The sequence below is a fragment of the Synchiropus splendidus genome, chromosome 9 (assembly GCF_027744825.2).
Source record: "Synchiropus splendidus isolate RoL2022-P1 chromosome 9, RoL_Sspl_1.0, whole genome shotgun sequence".
In the NCBI taxonomy this organism is placed as follows: Eukaryota; Metazoa; Chordata; class Actinopteri; order Syngnathiformes; family Callionymidae; genus Synchiropus; species Synchiropus splendidus.
The window spans coordinates 5,819,586-5,839,051 of record NC_071342.1 but is presented as its reverse complement, the minus strand read 5'-3'; the positions used below and the strand labels follow the sequence as shown (position 1 = coordinate 5,839,051).

Below are 19,466 nucleotides of genomic sequence, written 5' to 3'. Positions count from 1 at the left end.
GGGATGCGGCTGATTTAACACTCAGCGTAAAGCAAAGGCACAGCAGCTTCAGGCACAGGGCCTGCCTTCGGTAGAGGTTGACAAGCATCTTAAAAGAAAGGAGATGGCTCTCCACTGCCGGCGGAGGACACGGGGAGAAAACGCCACAGTCAAGCTTTTGGAGGAGCTGCTGGCTTCACTCATGGGGCCCCGTGGCAATGACTCCCTCGGAGTTCCCCTGTTTGACCAGGAGAGGATGGAGCACATTTGGCGTGTTCAGAAGAAGCACGTTAAGTGCATCCAAGACCCACCAGGTGTTGCTCTATACACCAAAACTGGAGAGCTGACCAAGGGAGGTGTGCAGCTGCCAGTGTTGAGGTGTGCCAGAGGATCCACTTCTTTGGAGTCTTTTCATCTCCACCTCAACCGCTTCATACCAGGTTTGTGTCAGTCAGACTTGTTTATTGATTCATTTTGATATTTCATCTCCATTTCAATGTGCTTCCAGGGACCAGTGCCAACAGCCTGAATTTTCAGGCTTAACTGTTAGAAGGGCTGCACAGGTGGAATCAGGACCGGCGCGTGGCTGCCCTGGCTACTGAGCCATCTGCTTTGTGCTGCTACTCTGGTGAGCTGTTGCACTCTGTCAACCGCAACTACCAACAGCTTTTTGGCAGAAAAGTGGCACCAGACTTCCTTCCGCCTTCACGTTACACTGGTAAGAATAACATCAGGATTGGTGTTTGAGGCTGCAGCAGCGATTTTCCTCTATGATTACAATGATTACATTATCAGTGAATATGTATACAATGGTTCATAATGCTTAGACTAAAAAAGGTGATTTCTTGTCCTTTTATAACATAATAGACAATGAGTTTATAGGGAATCCACTCCACTCATTAATTGTTTCTTGTCTCAGGTGAGCTCAGAGAGGTGCAGTATTTGTTCAGGCAGACTGGACAGCCACTGCAGGACATCAATCCAGACTCTGAAGAGACTTCACAGTTGGTCGAGGAGCAAGGCGTGGTGGCTGATGAAGAGGAAGATGAGGGTTTTTCTGACCTCACAGATGACCCCACAGTACGAGATCTGGTGGTTCAACAGGCTTCAGCCTATCCTGACATCGGCACCGCCTCCTCCACAGTGCCTCCTGGCCCCAGCACCTCCATGCTGGCTGCTGGCCCCAGCTCCTCCACAGTGGCAGATGAAACTACTGTAAGTACCAGTTACTACACATATTTTAGTCATCTTTAACAATCATTGGTGTCAAAGGCTTTGCATTGCTATTTTCTAACAATTCATTCTGACCTTCATTTTTATAGGCTGTTGATGACCAGAATGTGCCTGGATACGAGCACGTGGACAAACTTGCCGAGTACCTGGTCGGGCTCCGGGATCAGAGCTCTCTGTGTCTCAGTAATCTGCAGGTGAGCCAAGTAATTGCACTTTGGGAGAGCCTGGACGCTTGAGACAAAGAGCGGGTGGTTTATGCGGCACGGCACCAGGAGAGACTTTTGAGTGGACGCTTTAGGACCCCAAAGAGGTCCTCAAAAACTCCAGGTGTGGAGAGCACAACCCGCTGCATGTTTGGTGCAAGCAGTGCCCCAGCTCAGTGGCCTGATTGTTGTAGGTTGGTGGAGTCCATTTTTCTAAGACTCTGTGTTCTCTACAAAAGCCCTAAAAAGAAAGGCAAGGGAACAGTTTCAAGGTGGTCCCTAATTTTAAGGGACTACCGCAAAATCAGGGAGCTTGTCATCAGCAATGCCCGGGTGATGGAGGGAACTGAGATGCAGCTTGTGGAGGTCAATCAGAACACCCTCATACAGTGTCACAACAGCAGGCAGAAGAGACAGGAGCTCTCTGTATTGCTGCAAGGCACTGCCTTAGCTCCTGTGATCCCGGTGTCAGAGGAGCCTCTTCAGGAGGTAAGATCACTCCTTGCTGAACCTGTCCCTGCACAACAGGAACACCAGTACCGGCTACCGAAGAACACTGCTGGTCAGGCAAAGCAGAGGCAGACAAATCGGCCAATCCTGCCAAAAGGTACAGTGGAGAGGCAGTTGTTTTTCCTGTCCCCAGCAGCAGCCCCAGCAGCAGCCTCTGCCTCCACCTCAGCACCTGCTGTCCAGCACCAGGTTGTCTCACAGGCAGTACAACCTGTTGTTCTTTTTCAGTTTGTCCCGCCTGTGACATCAGGTACTACCCCTAAGAGGCCATAAAAGAGGACTGTGCAAGCAAATACCTGCAAGAAATGTGGCCAGTTCCGTACAGCAGAGACTGGTCATAGTCAGTTTCGTGGGACGGTGTACTGCCCGCATTTTGAGCCACTCACGAAACAGCAGTGGTTAGAAAACATGAGGAAGAAATTCCTCAAATGAAGATCTTCTATCCATAGTTATATTTGTGCATAGTTATATTTATACATAGTTATGTTTGTATATTTTCTTGTGTGAATGTTCTTCAGGTATCTTGCAGCTGACCTGCCCAAGGCAATACACCACTACTTCTACTGTGGTAGTGGTGTAGCCACAAGGGGCACAGAAAAAAGTGTGACCAACTGCATTGAGACCCAAACGTATCTTAGGTTCTCACGCACTGATCGCCAACACTACTATCCCCATTAACTGTCTGACGGTAGAGCAAAACAAAAGTGCTACCAACACATTTCTAAGGAGCAAAACTCAGCATCGCAACGGTTCTTTTCAGAGCCATCGACCTTCTTCTATTGAGCAAAGTCTCCTCGCATACACCATCCAGCAGTGTAATCCATTCAAGGCGGTCCTGTGAGCAGATGTCCAACCACAGTTGCTCCATCTCAGGTGGCAGAACGCCTTTCCATCTGTCTTCAGTAAGCTTTTGTCTAGTTATTATATGTTGTATTTATTGAAATGTTTGTCTATACTATGTAGCAATTGATTTCTCATATGTTGCAGAGATGTTGCGATTCTGTCTGGACCATCTCCAGCTTCCACATCAGTGTGTCCAAGGCTCCGAGTATCACTGCAGGACACATCTGTACATCAACAATAGTTCTTTTCAGAGCTGTACATATCTGTGTGTTTTATTGTCCTGTCAATTATACTTCATAACTGCAATAAAATACAGTAGCACTTCTGAGAATGAGGCAAGTGACATGTTCAACATGTGGTCTGTTTATTGATTGTGATACATGTACAGTATCTATTAAATTATCTTTTCATCTTACATGACAGTGATTCTGTGATTCGGTATAGCATGAAGTGTTCAACATACTATTTCACTATTTCACACATTATACACACGTTTGAGCTAATACAATTGAATGCTTTCGGGGAGATACAACATGTGCAGACAGGAGGTAGAGGACTGCATAACTATGACAACCTGGATTGTGTGTGAACTAAGATGGAGGTAAGGTCAGTGCATGAAGTAGGGGCCACTCCAATAGACACACACAACACAGAAGGATTCACACAGCAGTTTGTTTGATCATTGTGCAGCGGTTATGGAGGCATCAGATAACACTCAGAATGTTTACTTACAAAAGTAATTTCACAAACATAATCAAGACCTGAAAGGGCAACACATGCCATGCAGAAAAAATGACTATTTATTTTAAATAGTTAAAGTCAACATAGGAGGTGATTTAATATGGAGATGTAGCAGACTGAAGGCTGGCAATGGAAAGATCGGTGATATCAGCCCGTTACATTTGGGCATTCCAGTCCTTCTGGTGAGAGGAAACAAAAAAGTACCACATTAAAAGTGTTGCATTAATCACAATCTCAACAGATGTGATCCATTTCAAATATTACACTGTTTGTGTTTATTAACAGTAAACTATAAATCATTATAATGAGTACATATTAGATAAATATACATTTATGAAGTTGTTAAAATGGCATAAAAGTGCAAAATCTCTGAATCCAGCATTTAAACCATTCAACCACAGGTAAGCAACCCTGCATCTGAGAGTATGTGCTCCATTGAAAGTGTTCCCCCCAACACAAACACATGAAGAAAGGTTCCTCATGGACTAGGCAGTTCAGCAGACTCCCAGGTTCAAATCCCAGCGAAGTCTTAAAAAAGTGTCGTTTTTGCGGCTACAAATGCTTGAAACAGAGCTGTATTGTGACAAATGGTCGTGCTTCCCATTTCCTTTTTTCTTTCTTCCTTTCCTTTCCTTCCACTTCTCCCTTTTCTTCTTCCCCTTTCTTCCCCCCTTCTTCCCCTTTCTTCCCCATCTTACCTGGCCAAGTGTTCCCCAGCTTTAGACCGCTCGGCCATCCTGACTGTGTGTTCCGCCCCCTCCACCCTCTCTCACCCATTGGGGCAGGGCCACTGAGTTATAGCGTGTGAGAGTAAGGGCGCTTTTTGCAGTAATTTTCCTGCAGCTCCTGGCTGCACACCTCAGTGTTCTGGGAGTTTGAGAAGTTGTTTTTGAACGAACCAGACCCAGTCAGAACCCGATCAGACCCTTTCCTGGCAGTTTTGATCATGAACTGTGCCGTCGCATTGCTGATGACGCATTCACATGAACAACGCCTCTTCCGGTATTTGCTGCCCTCATGTGGGCAAAGTTAGAAGTGAAAAGGCGGAGCGAGGCTCGCCGCGGGGCGAGGCAGAGGTGTGAAGAATCTCAACGGGGGGCGACTCGGATACAGGTTCCCGAGACAGAACACCGCAGTGAGAAAGCACCCAAAAGAGTGCTGCAGTGTTCTGCAGCTCTCCAGCAGGGATCAGGTCCGCGGCCAAAACTCAACTCGCTTGTGTTCACATGTCGGACTTCTGAGATGAAAAAGCTTTGTCTTGAGACAGAACCCCTAGTGTGAAAGCACCCTAAATTAAAAGCTAAAATGTCTCAGTTGATAACATCTATTTCGTGATAACAGCAGATGGAGACAGGGTCACGGTGATACCCTAATTTAATTTCACTGCTCTTGAATTCCACTTCCAGAAGGTAGAACTAACCCAGGTGACTCTGAGAATAATTGTGACTGGATATCATCGACTGAACAGCTGTATCTCAATTTTGTCATGCAACAGCAGTCATTTACAAAACCACAGGCCTCTGCTTTGATCAGATCACACAGCCATCCTGACTGTCTGTGACTGTGTGGTCTTGTGACCCCTCCCCCTCTTTGTGCCTGATAGGTTGCATGTGAGAGCAACAGCTAAGTTGACAAAAAAGTCATGGAAATGCTGGCTCATCGTAGCCCATTACAGTGACTGAGGACGTGGAACTAAAGTTGCGAATTCTGGCAGGATCTTTGAAGAATGGACTGCTGCAGATTGGAGAGGGATTTGATTAAAAATGAGTGTTTTTATTGATGCCAATTCCATGTTTGTTAAAAGTTTCCCCTCTGTCACCATGTTTCTCTATTGCTTCTTGACTGGCTGTGTTCCATCCTGGGGAGGGGAGTGGGTTGCTCCACCACAGTTTAAAAATATCCAGACAGGAACCCTTCAATTGAATGTAAGTATAATGCAGTACAGTGTAATGGTTTGTTCGTGTGTGAACACAACACAACATAAACTGTTTGTGTCACATAGTGTTGGATAGTGACTGGTATCATAGTCATTGCAGTGTTGTTTCGAATAGCGGTTAGTATTGAATTAAAACATACTGTCAGAAGTGGGATTCGAACCCACGCCTCCAGGGGAGACTGCGACCTGAACGCAGCGCCTTAGACCGCTCGGCCATCCTGACTGTATGGAGCTGTTAACTCCGCTCCCCCCCCTCCACCCTCTGTCACTCATTGGGGCAGGGCCGCTGAGGAAAAGCATGTGAGAGTCAGAGCGAATGTTTGACTCAGTTTTCAACATCTATTTCGTTATAACATCAGATGGAGACAGGGTCACAGTGATAACCAAAGTTAATTTAACTGGTCTTGAACAAACCACCTGCAAAAATCACTGCCATTGCCACCCTGTCGAGCTCTCCCTTGTTGATTTACTGATTTACGTACAAAGTAAATCGAGTCAGGGCGATTGACGGCGATCAGCAGCTCCCAACATGGAAGCGACGCTACTGGAGTGGCTGACACTTCCCAACTTTAGCTACATCTGCCGTTTCCGGCTTATCAAGACGACACAACTTGTCTACGGCAACAGTCGCAGTCGTTCAGTTTTTTACCTACAGTACTGGCAGCCAGTCGCGGTGCATTGACCAATCAGAGACGTGTGCCTCCTCTCTGATAGAAGCACCATGTCTACGGTAACAGTGTTGCCACAGTGTCACGAGAAGCAGGTGTTGACACTGTTGTTGTTGACAATACATCCATATGAAAAGATTGTTTGAAGTGGGATTTGAAGCCACACCTCCAGGAGAGACTGCAACCTGAGCACTCTGTCATCCTGACATGTTTATCCTTACTTAGTGAAGGAGTATGACAGTTCTTTCTTTGTTTTCTATTATCGTGACCTGAAGTCAGCAAAAGCATGACACAGTTTTACCAGAAGATGCTGTCAGAAGCCAACCCGAAAGTCTAGAAGAGAAAGCAAACTGGACATGATGCCTTTGGTGAAGTGTCAATCAGTGTCAAATAAGAACTGGTTGCAGTATTTTGAAATATATTGTCAGAAGTGGGATTCCAACCCACACCTCCAAGATAAACTGCGACCTTGACGCAGCGCCTTGCACTGCTCAACCATCTTGACATGCTCTGTGTAAGAGAATGATTTTTTTTCTTTTTAAATCACAAAACCATGATTTTTTTTTTTCAAAATATTCTGTCAGAAGTAAGATTTGAACCCAAGCCTCCTTGCACTGTGTCTTCGCTTATGGCGTTCACTGTCATGAGAAGCAGGTGTTTACGCTGTTTGCAATGTATCCAGTGGATGGCCGGACCTTGTGGTAAGGCTGGATATCTGGCACTTGATGATGTGGCTTGCTGTAGGATGCACCACTGATGCCCATCAGCTGTACCCACTCTTCATGTCACGCCTCTCAGCATGCGTCTTTGAATGGGATGAAGCCCTTATATTTTGTTCATATGAACACAACAACAAAGTTGGTCTCATCTAAACTTGTAGTTGTGCATGGTATTGTAGTCATCGATTGGAGTTACATCGAAATGTGTCAGAAGTGAGATTCGAACCCAAGCCTCCAGGAGAGACTATGACCTGAACACCTGCTGCTGAAATGGTGAATGAATTTTTGAGTGTTGGCCAACTATGTTTCTCCCTTATCAACATCCTCTGCCAATTGCTGTCCTTGCTCCCCAGTGCCGAAATTTGAACAAGCCGGAACAAGGAAGTTTGACCAGGCGTAAGCAGAGGATGGAGCAGTAGGTGTGCCATCAAAACACGTTGTCAGAAGTGGGATTCGAACCCACGCCTCCATGTAGAGTGCCTATGGATGTTATTCATTCCTTCCTGCGCCTGCATTGTTGCCTTAATTGATTTCATCTGACATGATGACACAAGCTAGCTGATACGGTACCAGCATACGCGAACCAACCATCCCCACACCGGAGGTTTATACTGGTAAGCTGGGCTTCAGCAGAAATTTTCTAGTTTCTAGCTTTTGCTTTTACTTTGTCATTTCTGGTTTTGTTTGTTTCCATTTCCTGATTTCATTTCACCTTCACAGCAGCACAGCTGGAACCTATCCTGTCATCAAGCCTCACTGATTTCAGCACCTTGGTTCCAGACAGTGTAGCCAGATGGTTGCTTTGCGTCCACTGGTAGGTTCCTCTCGTGCATTTGTTCCAGCGTGTTTGATAACTTTTAGAATGTGCCTGTCTTATCTTGGCTTTTATTCTGTTACAGGTCTTTGGAGACCTCTCTCTTGCGCACTGGTGCGCTGTGGTCCCCACCACTCAAGGCCAGTAACAGTATTTCTGACGTGGTGTCTGGATGCTGTAGTGCTGCACTGTTTCGCACTCCGCTGTAGTGATGGTCATTAACTCTCGTTCAGTAAAAAGAACGAATCTTTTTTCGAGTCTTACAGTTCTTTGTTTCGCCACCTAATGGTGACACGCAATACTGTGATTGAATTGTAATTGCTGTTGGATTTAAACGTCAATTTAATTGACTTGACCAACATATTACAAATAAAACAAAGTGTCAAACATGGCATGCTGTTGAACAATTCTGACCAAATTTTGCAATTTTTCTGTTTGCAGCTCTGAGGTTGGACATTTATACCATGCAATTTACTGCTTGAATGAAGAAGTGGTTGGACGTCATTGCATGGTATAAATGTCCAACCTCAGAGCTTCTGATGCCTTCGTTAGTTAGATTATGCATAACAACAATTATGCCGTCGATGGAATGAAGAGAGTCGTCAGCGTCTTCACTGATGTTTATTGCCACCGTAGAACTGAACAGACACAGTCATTAGCATTAGCTCAGTCAAAGAACAACTTCAATTGTCCCAGAAATATAACGCAAAATATAGACAAATGAACCACTTTGGTCTCCTTTTCCATCAACGGCAGACTTGGATCGTGAACAGCAATTCTTCTTTGCGGAGTAAAAAATACCTCAACAAAAAATGGATGACTGAAAACAAACTTTCTTTCGTCTTTGTCAAGCAGCATCAATAAAAAACGTACTTTCCGGTAAAGACTTTCAAAATAAAATACAACAACAAACAATGCACAACCAGTTAACAAAGCACCCAAAACATTCACATTTACAACAATATTAATCATGAGGCAAAGTCTAAACCATCTTGAAGAGTTGGCCTGGTGTTTGACACCATGTGAACAAGTAAAATGTCAGCAAATATCACCACTGAGGGAAGAATGCAGGCACTCTCTTCAGATAAATGTTAGAAGATAAATAAAATAACAGAGGAAGATTTTAAAAACTGTCTATTTTTTTCAAAACATAATAAGAATAAATGACTCTCTCCAGCACCTGGAACTGGTTCTGTAGCATCCTCCTTGACCCCCCACAGGAACAGGGTCTGAGAGACAAGAATGTTAGTGGTCACACACACACTGCACCATCAACATGGTTTTAGCATAGAAAAAGTACCTGCAATGGGATCATACACCCTGCATTGCCCACATGTATTTTTGTGTGAGGTCTGGCGGGGCGAATGGTTGAAAGGGGGAAGAGAGAGAGAGAGAGATGGGGCAACAGGGAAAATAACAAAAGCCTCAGCACCATAAGTGTTCCTCCCACAGCCATGTTGTGAACCCATGTGGCAGATGACAGTTCTATTTCATATGTGCTCCGCCCTCTAACGGCCTTCGCAATTGGTTAATCCACATCGAGGCACTGGCCTCGGCCTGAGACTTCGATTGATTGGCTCTCCGCCCAGGAAGGCGCCACCCACCGCGTATAAATCTCCCCTCCTCCTGCCGCTCTGCTCCTTTTTCCACTCAGCCTGCGACTATAACCATCTGGTTGTTATGGAGCGTTCCTGTGCGTCCTGTGCTGATGTTTTAGGTGAGTTCGACAAGCATGACGCCTGCGTCGTCTGCTTGGGGCCTGAGCACCTGATGCTGCTGGACTCATGTCCCGCCTGGGTGGCTCTTCCAGGAGAAGAGCGGCGCAGGCGGGAGGGTCTGGCACGCTGGAAGAGAGCCGACCAGGAGTCGGCCTCTCTTCCACTCAGTCCACTCACAAACCACCCCCAGCGAGGATGGTTTGGGCGGATGTCACCGAGGAGGATGAGCGGCGTTTCTACGAGGAGGAGGTCCACCTTAAGATTTTCCCCGATGACGACGACGACGACCCGGGGCTGGTGGACGAGGGCGTGAGTACTCCGGCGGGACCTAGCTTGAGCAGGTACCCTATGGACGAGATGCCCCAACTTTTCTGCGAGGCAGCGGAGACACTCGGGGTGTCCCTCCCTGTCCAGGCGGTACCGGAGGAGGAGGACTTCTCAGTACCTTTGTTCGCAAAGGCCGCGAAGAAGGCGTCCAGACCCTCAGCCACGGCTCCCAAGATGGCCAGGCTGTGGGCCCACTCGGCCAAGGATCTCCAGGCGCCCTTGACAATCAAGGTGCTGCCGAGGGGATATGCCGTTTACTCCACGGTGGAGGGCGTCGATCCCACCAGGGGGCTGCCACCTCTGGGGGACACGCTCGGCTTCTGCCTGGCGCCAAACTCTTCGCTCTGGGCGGGCGGTAAGCAGCGGCTCCCGGAGGAGAAAGACCGCGTTACCGCCACCTTTCTGGACCGGGCTTATTCGTGCGGCATGCACGTCCGTTCCCTGGCGAACAACATGACCTTCCAGGCAGAGTCCATGGACAGGCTGCTGTTCGGGAAGGAGGCCGTGTCGGGGGACGAGCTCCGGAGGATCGAGCTCACTACCGCGGCCTTCCAGAAGATGGCGCTGGCGGCCTCGGTGGACGGGGCACGCACGTGCGCCCTCACCCAGATGGCGGCCCGCAACCTGTGGCTCGGGAAGGCGGGGCTCAAGGAGCCGGAAAAGCGTAACTTGATCGGAGCGCCGATCTCCGATGACACGCTGTTCGGCTCCAACGTCTCGGGCCTGATGGAGTTGATGGAGACCCAGAAGTCATCGGCCAAGCTCTCAGAGCACTTCCGCATGGCCCAGAGACCTCCGGCGCCTCGTTCCAGGGAACGTCCGGGCCAGAGAGTCGGCAGAGAGGACCCCTTTCGCCGCCGTGAGGGTCCCCAGCCCTCGACTTCATTCGCCGGTCCGTCATCTGCCGCTCCCCGTGGTAGGACACCCGCTCTCAAGTGCCCAAGATCCCTCTCAGCTAATAAACCACAGAAGAAGTATCTTGTCTCGTCTGATGCCTTTATTGCATGCGGGGCTTCACACTCGGGGTCAGCTTCTACGTACCAGCCTGAGCCGTTCCGTAGGCCCCCCTCGTGTCCAGGCTTCGTGTTCGCTAGCCAAAAAGGCTAAGCTAACACTAGCCTCCTCGACCACCGGCCATCTTGCACCGCCCGTGACAAGTCGGCCCTGTTCGAGTGCTTCAAACCTCCAGGTGAGTGCTGATCGGCCCAGGGTACTTCATTTCCCAGCGGCCTCTGCAGCTGTCATCTCCGGCAGCCATCTTGCACCGCCTGCCTCCGGGAGGTCCCGCCCGCCTTCTCCAAGCACTCGGGTGAGTGTCGTCACGGGTGACCATTTTGCTTCGCCTCGGTCAAATGAACCCAGTGCGGCTGCGCAGAGCGTCACCGTGTCGAGCAGGGGACTACATCTCCCAGCTTCCCACGCCGCTGACGTCTCCCGTGTTGGCGGAAGGTCACGGCTCACGGTGTCTTCAGCGAACCCCGACGGCGGCACCCGGCCCTTTCGGAGGGTGCCCCCCGCTCATACCAGATGTGGCGGGCGGGCACTCTCCGTCTCTGGCCCAACCTCTCACAGACTTCCACTCGGTGTGGGTGGATTTGTGCGGCCCCCTCGCCCCTTGGTTAAGCAGATCATTAAGCAGTCCCCGAGTTCACGGGAATCCGCCTCACGTCTCCTCGCTCCCCAGCAGAGCGTCTGTGTCTGGAGCAGGAGGTGGAGTCGCTCCTTCGGAAGCGAGCTATCTCTCTGGTGCCCCAGGAGGATCGCGAGAGAGGGTTCTACTCGGTATACTTCTTGGTCCCCAAGAGGTCGGGAGGTCTCAGACCAGTTCTGGACCTGCGACGGCTGAATGCCTTCATCTCCTCCCGCTCGTTCAGGATGCTAACAATAAAGCAACTGCTCGAGTGTGTCAGGCCAGGGGACTGGATGACCTCCGTGGATCTGACGGATGCGTACTTCCACGTTCCCATCCTGCAGCGCCACAGGCGCTACCTGAGGTTTGCAGTGGGGGACAACTGTTACCAGTTCGACCGGCTGCCCTTCGGGTACTCCCTGGCTCCGTGGACCTTCTCGAAGGTGGTGGATGCCGCGTTGGAGCCGCTCAGATCGGCAGGCATAAGAATCCTGTCATATCTGGACGAGTGGCTCATCCTGGCGGCTTCGGAGAACGAAGCGCAACGTCACACGGAGATAGTGCTGCGGCACATCTCACGTCTGGGCTTTGCGGTCAACCTCCAGAAGAGTGCGCTGCAGCCCAGCACTTGCACTCAATATCTGGGGATCCTCCTCGACTCTCACTCTATGAGAGCGCGGCTGTCAGACGAGAGGTTGTCGAGACTTCTCCTCGCGGTGACGACGGCGAGGGGTGCCCAGAGGTTGAGAGTGAGCGAGGTCATGACCCTATTAGGTCTCATGTCGGCGGCTCACTCGGTAGTCAAACTGGGTCTCTTACACATGAGACACCTTCAACGTTGGTTCGCGCGTCTCAGGCTCGACCCAGTCAGGGACTGATCAAGGTTGGTGGTCCTTCCGGCCCAAGTTCACCCGGATCTGACCTTTTGGGCCTCCAGCAGTCGTCTCCACCAAGGTGTCCGTATGGGCTGCGTCCAGCGATACGTGCATCAATTCACGGATGCATCCCTGTCGGGATGGGGAGGCGCGCTAGGAGAGGAGCGCGTGGGAGGACCCTGGTCGAATCCCACGCTGCACATAAATCTTCTCTCTCACCTTCTCTCTCTGAGAGCGCGTCACGTTCCAGGTGTGCTGAACGTGGACGCGGACAGAATGTCCAGAGGAGGCATGTCGGCGGAAGAGTGGGGTCTCGCGCCTCACGTGGCAGAGGCGGTCTGGGCTCGCTTCGGGGTTCCGGTCGCGGACTTGTTCGCGTCAAGGATGAACTACAAAGCCCCTCTGTGGTTCTCCTTGAGGGCGTCGGACAACCCCACCTTGGGGGTGGATGCTCTGGCGCACCCGACGTGGCCGCAAGGACTGCTGTATGCATTTCTTCGTGTAAGGACGCAGAGGTTGACGGTGATCACGGTGGCCCCCGACAGTCCCGGCACCAGGTGGTTTCCGGACCTGATCAGCTTGGCGACGGGCCCCCCCTGGACAATTCCAGACACCCACAGGGCTCTGGTGCAGGATTGGGGCCGGCTTCTGTCCCGTCCTGTCCTGTGTAGTGAAAGTGACGGATGGTCTAGTCACGGACGCCTGCGTCTGTGACGTGGATATTATGAAAAATAATATCTCCTCGAAAGTTTGGGGCACCACCTGAAATATAGTTTCCAGGAGACTATTAAGCTCTCTTGATTAACACTTTCTTAATTAATTAACTGTGGTAACTTAATTAATTATTAGCGTAATCAATCTATTTATCTGAAGTCACTACTCGTGATGTAATGTCCTTTACTGATCAGAGGCTCTTAGATTGATTATAATACACTCCAAAGTAACGTGATCAAGACCAACGTAATTTTATAGATTTATTTAGGAATAAAAGAACAGAAAGAAACAGGAAAGATGCAAAGGAGAATAATATGCCCCAACACACTAATCTGTGCAGAGATGACAAGCGGCGGCTTACTTTGGCGATGAATGGAGGGATGAATGGGATGGATGGATGGATGAGAGGGTGATGAGTAGATGCAGAAGGTCGGTCAGGAGGTGAGGGAGGAGGCAGGCGGCTTTGGAGGGAGGCGTCCTGGTTCTCAGCGAGGTGACTTGGAGGTGATGAGGACACGCAGCTTCAGGCGTCGATGGCACTCTCGGATCGTCTTCCGGACCGCCGTGGATCTTTCGTCGCAGACGGGGTGATCGTAGCTGGCAGAGAGCGGCGTAGGACCGAAGGCGTATCTTTCTCTCGTGCCAGGTGATTCACCGGTCTGAACAACCTTCTAGAGTGGTCGCCTTAATGACACACTCCAGGCAGCGGAAGGTTGTTGGAAGTTGGACTCGCGTGCTCGTCACGGCCGCCGGCTGTGATCACGTGGTGTGACTGGGCCGTTCCTGAAGGAGGCTTTGGCTTGGCAGACCGCTGTAGGACGAGGGCGACGTGCAACTTTGGAGAAGTTCTCGATCACTCTCACACTTGGATGGGCAGCGAGTGGAACGCTGGCACGGCTTCAAGGGTGGAGGAGAAGCAAGAGTCTTTGCAGGAACTTGAGCAGGAACCGTCGGAGAAGTTGGTTGTAGTTGGTTGTAGGAGGCGAAGGAGCCAGAAGGAGCGGCAGAAGAAGAGGGGAGAGGAGCACAGAGGGACACAGAGGGCTGAACAGAGGGGTGAACAGAGAGTATGAACCTCTGTAGACTGGGTCTTTTAAACTCTCATAAAGAGTCTCCTTGTCCAGTCTTGATTGGTTGAAGGAGTTCCATCACCTGTTGCTGATTGGACGATAGTTTCCAAGCCGTCCTCCTCCTCCTCCCCTGACAAGGTCGTAAATTCCAGTCTTGAGATGGGAGATTTTGATCCCCCCAGTACCAGAGTTTTATTTGACAATAAAACATTACCTGAGTTGTAAAGTTGCTCACAATCTGTCAAAACTTTCCCATCTCAATTCAAGCATTCAAACGACACCAAACATGACCATTCTAGCACATTGTCTTCTTATAATGATCAACATAACAATCAACCATTCATGTCAAGTTTAACATCACATGTTCAGGGCATCTGGTTTGCTTGAACATCCTGTGGAAATCATGGGTTATTATGGGAAACAAAGTCCTTTTTAAGAAATACACATTAAGACACATTCACATACAAGTCTGTCTTTGTTCATCTGGAACCTGGAAAAGGGGGAGCTGTGTGTGCCCCCCACCAAACAGGGTTCATGAGTTGGTCAGGGTTTTTCCTCTTACGCCACAGCATCCTGGACTGTTGCTCTAGTCTCTCCCCCCTTTGACCATTCCAATGATTTATGGTCCTTATCGGAGGGTTCAGAAACCTCTGAGCTGCAACAGGCATAGTGGGAACCCAAGGAGATGTCTCCGAGTTGAAGTTACACATTCCAGAAAAGTCCACCAGGTTCATGCTTGAATCTCTGGAGAAGGAATCATTACATATCCCCCCTCTTGGCGTCGTGTGGAATTGTCGCAGGTATTCCATCGGGGCCAAGATGAGTTGAGTCCTTCGGGTGGTCGTAGATGGCGCATGGCTCCTGGTGATGAGAGTCACTCATACACTGACTGGTGTGTTCTAACATCCCCCACCCCCCTTAGTCACCTGAGAGAGAGTGAGTCAGTAGAATGACCCCCGGGGGTCGCATGCATTTAGCTAATATCACCTAGACCGAGGTTGATGGAAACTAGATTCGCGAGGGAAGTGTAGGTAGGTGGGTGAAGGTGAACCCGGTTCACCTAACATTGTTTGTGGCGAAGTTTGGAGTTCGGATTTGAATAAGGGTAAGTTGAGAGGAACTGATGAGACTACGTGAGGAAAATTGTTAGATTTATCCTTCTCAAGTTCACTTTATTTAATTTCTTGAACTAGGCATAAGACAGCTTCATAGTGAATGGAATAAGTGTGGCTTAACTGATGAGGAAAATGTTTTTTTCAAAAGGAAGGAGAAGGAGAAGAAGGAAGAAGAAGAAGAAGAAACATGCAATACTCAAGATCGACACGCCTATGAACACAACTATCACAGAGACTAGATATGTTCTTTTGGTGAGAGAGATAATAGTTGACCTTTGAACTTGTATCAAGGTGGAGCCATATTCTGCTTTTGGAGGAGCGCTTACATCATTAAGTCTTCTTGAGTGTTCTTTAGTTTTGGTTTGAACACCTAACAGCGATTAAACGACTCCTTGAGATCTTTTATTGTTCGGGAAGTTAGAATGAAGCTGACGCTTACTATGGTAATTAGCAGGGTATTGGCTCCCGACCAAACACGAGTTAAAGGGGTAACCAGGTTTCTTATGGTGGTGTCAAAGTCTTGAAAGGCAGAATTGATAGGGGCCAGGTAAATGGTTTGTTCATGTTGTGTGTGTTGAACGAAACGAAACATTAGAATATTTCAGTCTTATCTCCCTGGACAGTGATTTGACATTAATTCTAACCGTAACGCTTACTCTCATGCATTCATCACACATTGGCCACTTTATCTTAACAGTAACAGCAACCAAACAGCAACCAAACAACACGGATATGACACAGGTGTAAATTCAACAACTTATCATTTTTATACAGTCTGTAGTTAGGCTCGGTGCGGGTTTTCGTATCTGCCTATCCTAGTTATTATCCGGTGTTAGTTTTTTGTTTTTTTGGAGATGTTGGGGTGTGGTGCCGTTTAATTTGGTTTCGGTGAGGGTGTAAATTCATTGCTTCTGGTAGATTTGACCAGGGGTCCCACCCAATCGGTTTGCAGGTCTGACCATGGGGATGTGACTCCCCTGTTTCTGATTAGGTTGAGTCGGCTGGAACTGACAGCATGTTAAGCACCCTTTTGTGTAGTCTGCTACATCTTGTTGCATGCATGGCCAGTAGGCTACCTGCTGTAGTGCATCAACGGTTGCTTTGACATTTCTGTGACCTGTGCATGGTGCAACATGTGCATATGCTAGCATTACCCCCCTTAGGCTCAGTGGAACTGCAAGTCTTGGCGTGGCATGTTCATCTGAGACATAAACCAGCAAGCCATCAACCATGCGCAGTTTGTTTTTGACCGTGAGCCAGTGGGACAGTTCCCTGTCCGGCGGGCCGCTATTGGGTTTGGGGACGTCATTGTCATGGTCAGCCGTGACGCTGCGAATGAGAGATGACAGGGTGGGATCTTGGTTCTGCCGATTTACCAGATCTGAGTTTTGAAAAACCTGGTCGCATGCCAAATGTAAAGATGTGTTACATTGTGTGGGAGTACTTCCGGATTGTTGGCGAGTTGCGGCCAACATGGCTGGCATGGACTCTGTGTGGATCCGAGCAGGTCGAACGCTCCATGGCTTCCCGTGGGGAGCACCTTCTTTGGCCGAAGTATCTGTGAGGTCATTATACTCTCTGTCTCGGCCGGGAATGTGTGATTGACCCCGTACCTTCTTCCAATGCACTCGCATGTCATGGGTGCTGACTGGGTGATCACAGACAGTGAACAAGTCTTTGTGTTTCACTGGCTTGCGTTTGGCCGTGAGGAAACGGTTGCGTTTCTGGCCTGGAAGGTGGTAGAGAACGGTGTCAACATTTGAGTTTGAGGGTGTTCGTGGGTTGCTGCACGGGTCGTGTCTCGCTGAGTCACCCCCCTTTGCTACTGTATAGCAAGAAGGGTGTGAGTCATGCTCTAGCGGCAGAGGTTGACGAACTTGGGCCCAGATTTTAAGACGTTGGAAATCTATAATCGGATCAAACCTGTTGAGTAAATCTTTGCCGATAAGCAGAGGGATGTTGTTATGTGGTGACACATAGACCGGGTGGACTACAGTCATGGGTCCAATGGTCCAGTGTATTAGCTTTAAGGTGTTCAACTGTGTGCCAACGGTGGAGAATGCCCAGACATCTAATTCACATTTCTGTAATTTGAGAGTTTTATCTTGGGCGTGGGCAGCTCGCTGTAATTGGTCAAACACCTGTGTCGACATGGTAGTGATGTCTGCTGCCGTGTCAACGAGGGCTTCATAGTGAAGCAGATCTTCGAGAGTCGTGGCAAGGTAAAACTTGCGGGCCACCCCCCTTTCTGTCAACTCACCCAAAAGCTGTTGTGTGGGTTGAGCTGGGTGTTCGACCCACGAGTTTTCACCCAAGGGTGGCGAGTCCTGATCATAGTTGACGACTAGGACTGCTGGGTTTGGTGGGTTTGAGGTTAGGTTCTTGTCTGCCGGTGTTGTGGCTTGACTCTCAGTTGCCTCCAGGCCTAGTCTGGAGGGAGGGTTCTTTGGATTTTGTTCCTTGTACCACTGGACGAACAGCTTGTACATCTGTTTCTCCTCAGGACTGGGATTTTTCTGATTGTCACTTTTCTTACGACGACGGTTAGCCTGGGAATCTGCTTGAGTGGAGGGGACCGGTTTTATGTGGCCGTCTCCATTGTAAGTGTGTCGACGCCAAGCGTTTCCAGGGTGTGGGGGTTTGTGGAAACCCGTTTGGTTGACCACGGATTGCAGTGGCGCTGTGGAGTCATCTGACCATGCCTTCTGTGAGAAGAATGCCTTACGGGCCTGACGAGGACTCGCTTTGCGCTCTGGTTGTCGGTGTGTCTGTGACAAAGGTTTTACTTCTGGCGGGGATACTGGTGCATCCCCTTCAAGTTCCCTGTGTTGTTGCCCAGCATCTGTTTTGCGAAGCCTTTATCGGCTAGGTCACGCAACTGAAAGCTATTCATAGTGCGGGGGCAGGCTGTCACTCCAAGGTGGTGGCTTGTGCCAGGATGAAGATTTCGGAGGAACAGGGCTTTGAAGTTGAGGTCTTCTTCCATATTTTGCTCATTTTTGTCACCGAAGAATGCTTGTCGGAGTCGGTGATAGTATTGAGCTGGTGGCTCATTTCTGCCTTGTTTGACAGCGATAGCTGACAACAGACCTAGTGAGGGTTCGGGGCTGGAGTATTCTCTCAGCATCATTTTGGTGAGGGTGTCAAAATCATTTTGGACAGCTGGTGGCTGCCTGTCAATGAAGTTGCCTACCTCCCTGCTGGATGTGATTTTGAGGAGGTAGATTTTGTCTGGGGTGGTTGCCTCTGGGAACCGCTGAAGGTGATATTCGATGTCCCTCAGATATGACCTGGTCTCTGTATTACCTCCAGGTTTGGGCTCAAACCGAGGTATGTTGCGAGCCAGTTTGTTTAGTACATTTGTGGTCAGGCCCTGTGCTGGGGCTCTGTCAGGTGGGGCTGCGGCTGCATAACCTCCCTGGTGAGGAGGGTTATTAGGCCGGTGAAGGGAAGCAGAGTCATAGTTTGGTTGTGATCTGCTGCCTTCTGGGTGAGCGGTCCACTGAGAGAAGGGATTGAGAGATTTAAAGGTGCTTGGTTGTTCCTTGGAATCTCTGAGCAGAGACCCTGGCTTAGATGGGGGCTTGTGGGCCGCGTCTCTAGCTCTTTGGGTTTGCTCTACTGTGTTTTGCAGCTCGTTCTTTGTCCTGCTAAGGTCTTCTTGGAGCTGACTTACATGGTCCTCTAAGGACTTTACGTGGCGGAGGAGGTGGTAGTCCTTTTCTACTTCTTCCTCCTTTTCCGCCGTAATTGAGTCAACCTGACTTTGGAGGGACTGGACCTTTTCATTGGCTTGTTGTAACAACTGCCTGGTTTTATCACGTTCGTCCAGAAGTCGAAGGTAGAGCTCTGTTTGTCGAGGTGCTTGTTTCCTTAATGCTTCTGACAAGGTCTCAACTTCTGCAAGTGCATCAGACAGTTCTTTCTGACGTAAGGATAATCTTGCCTCCACCCGCTTGAGTTCATTCTGAGAGGTCAATGACTCGGCCAGGGCGTCTAGGAGGTCTTGCGTTTGTTGATCTTTGACGGCCTCATGGTCAGTTAGATCTTGTCTCAGTTGAGACATCTCTTGAGTAAGCTCTAGGTTGTCTTGTTTCAGCTTACTAAGTTCTGTGGTGTTTGACTGAGATTCAATCATGTCGAGTCTCTCTGTTAAGAGGGACTCCCTTCGTCTCAGCAGGGCTAGGTCCTGTTGTCCACGCTCCCATTGTTGTTCCCTGTTTTCAATTTCTTTGTCTTTAATTTTTAATTGTGCCACCAAGTTCAGGGTCATGCAACTTAGGGCTTTAACCAGGGATTTATCTTTGGGGTCCGTGGACTCCAATTGGCTCATGAGCTGGGCGATATTATCATTGATAGCGTCAGGTTGAT

At 49.3% G+C, this 19,466-nt stretch overlaps 1 non-coding gene across 1 annotated transcript; it reads right to left on the bottom strand.

Annotated features, from left to right (window-relative positions):
• Positions 1-5,585: 5,585 nt before the first annotated feature.
• Positions 5,586-5,668, bottom strand: trnal-cag (transfer RNA leucine (anticodon CAG)). Its single transcript has one exon. It is a non-coding gene; the product is annotated as a tRNA-Leu (tRNA).
• Between the last annotated feature and the right edge of the window lie 13,798 nt (positions 5,669-19,466).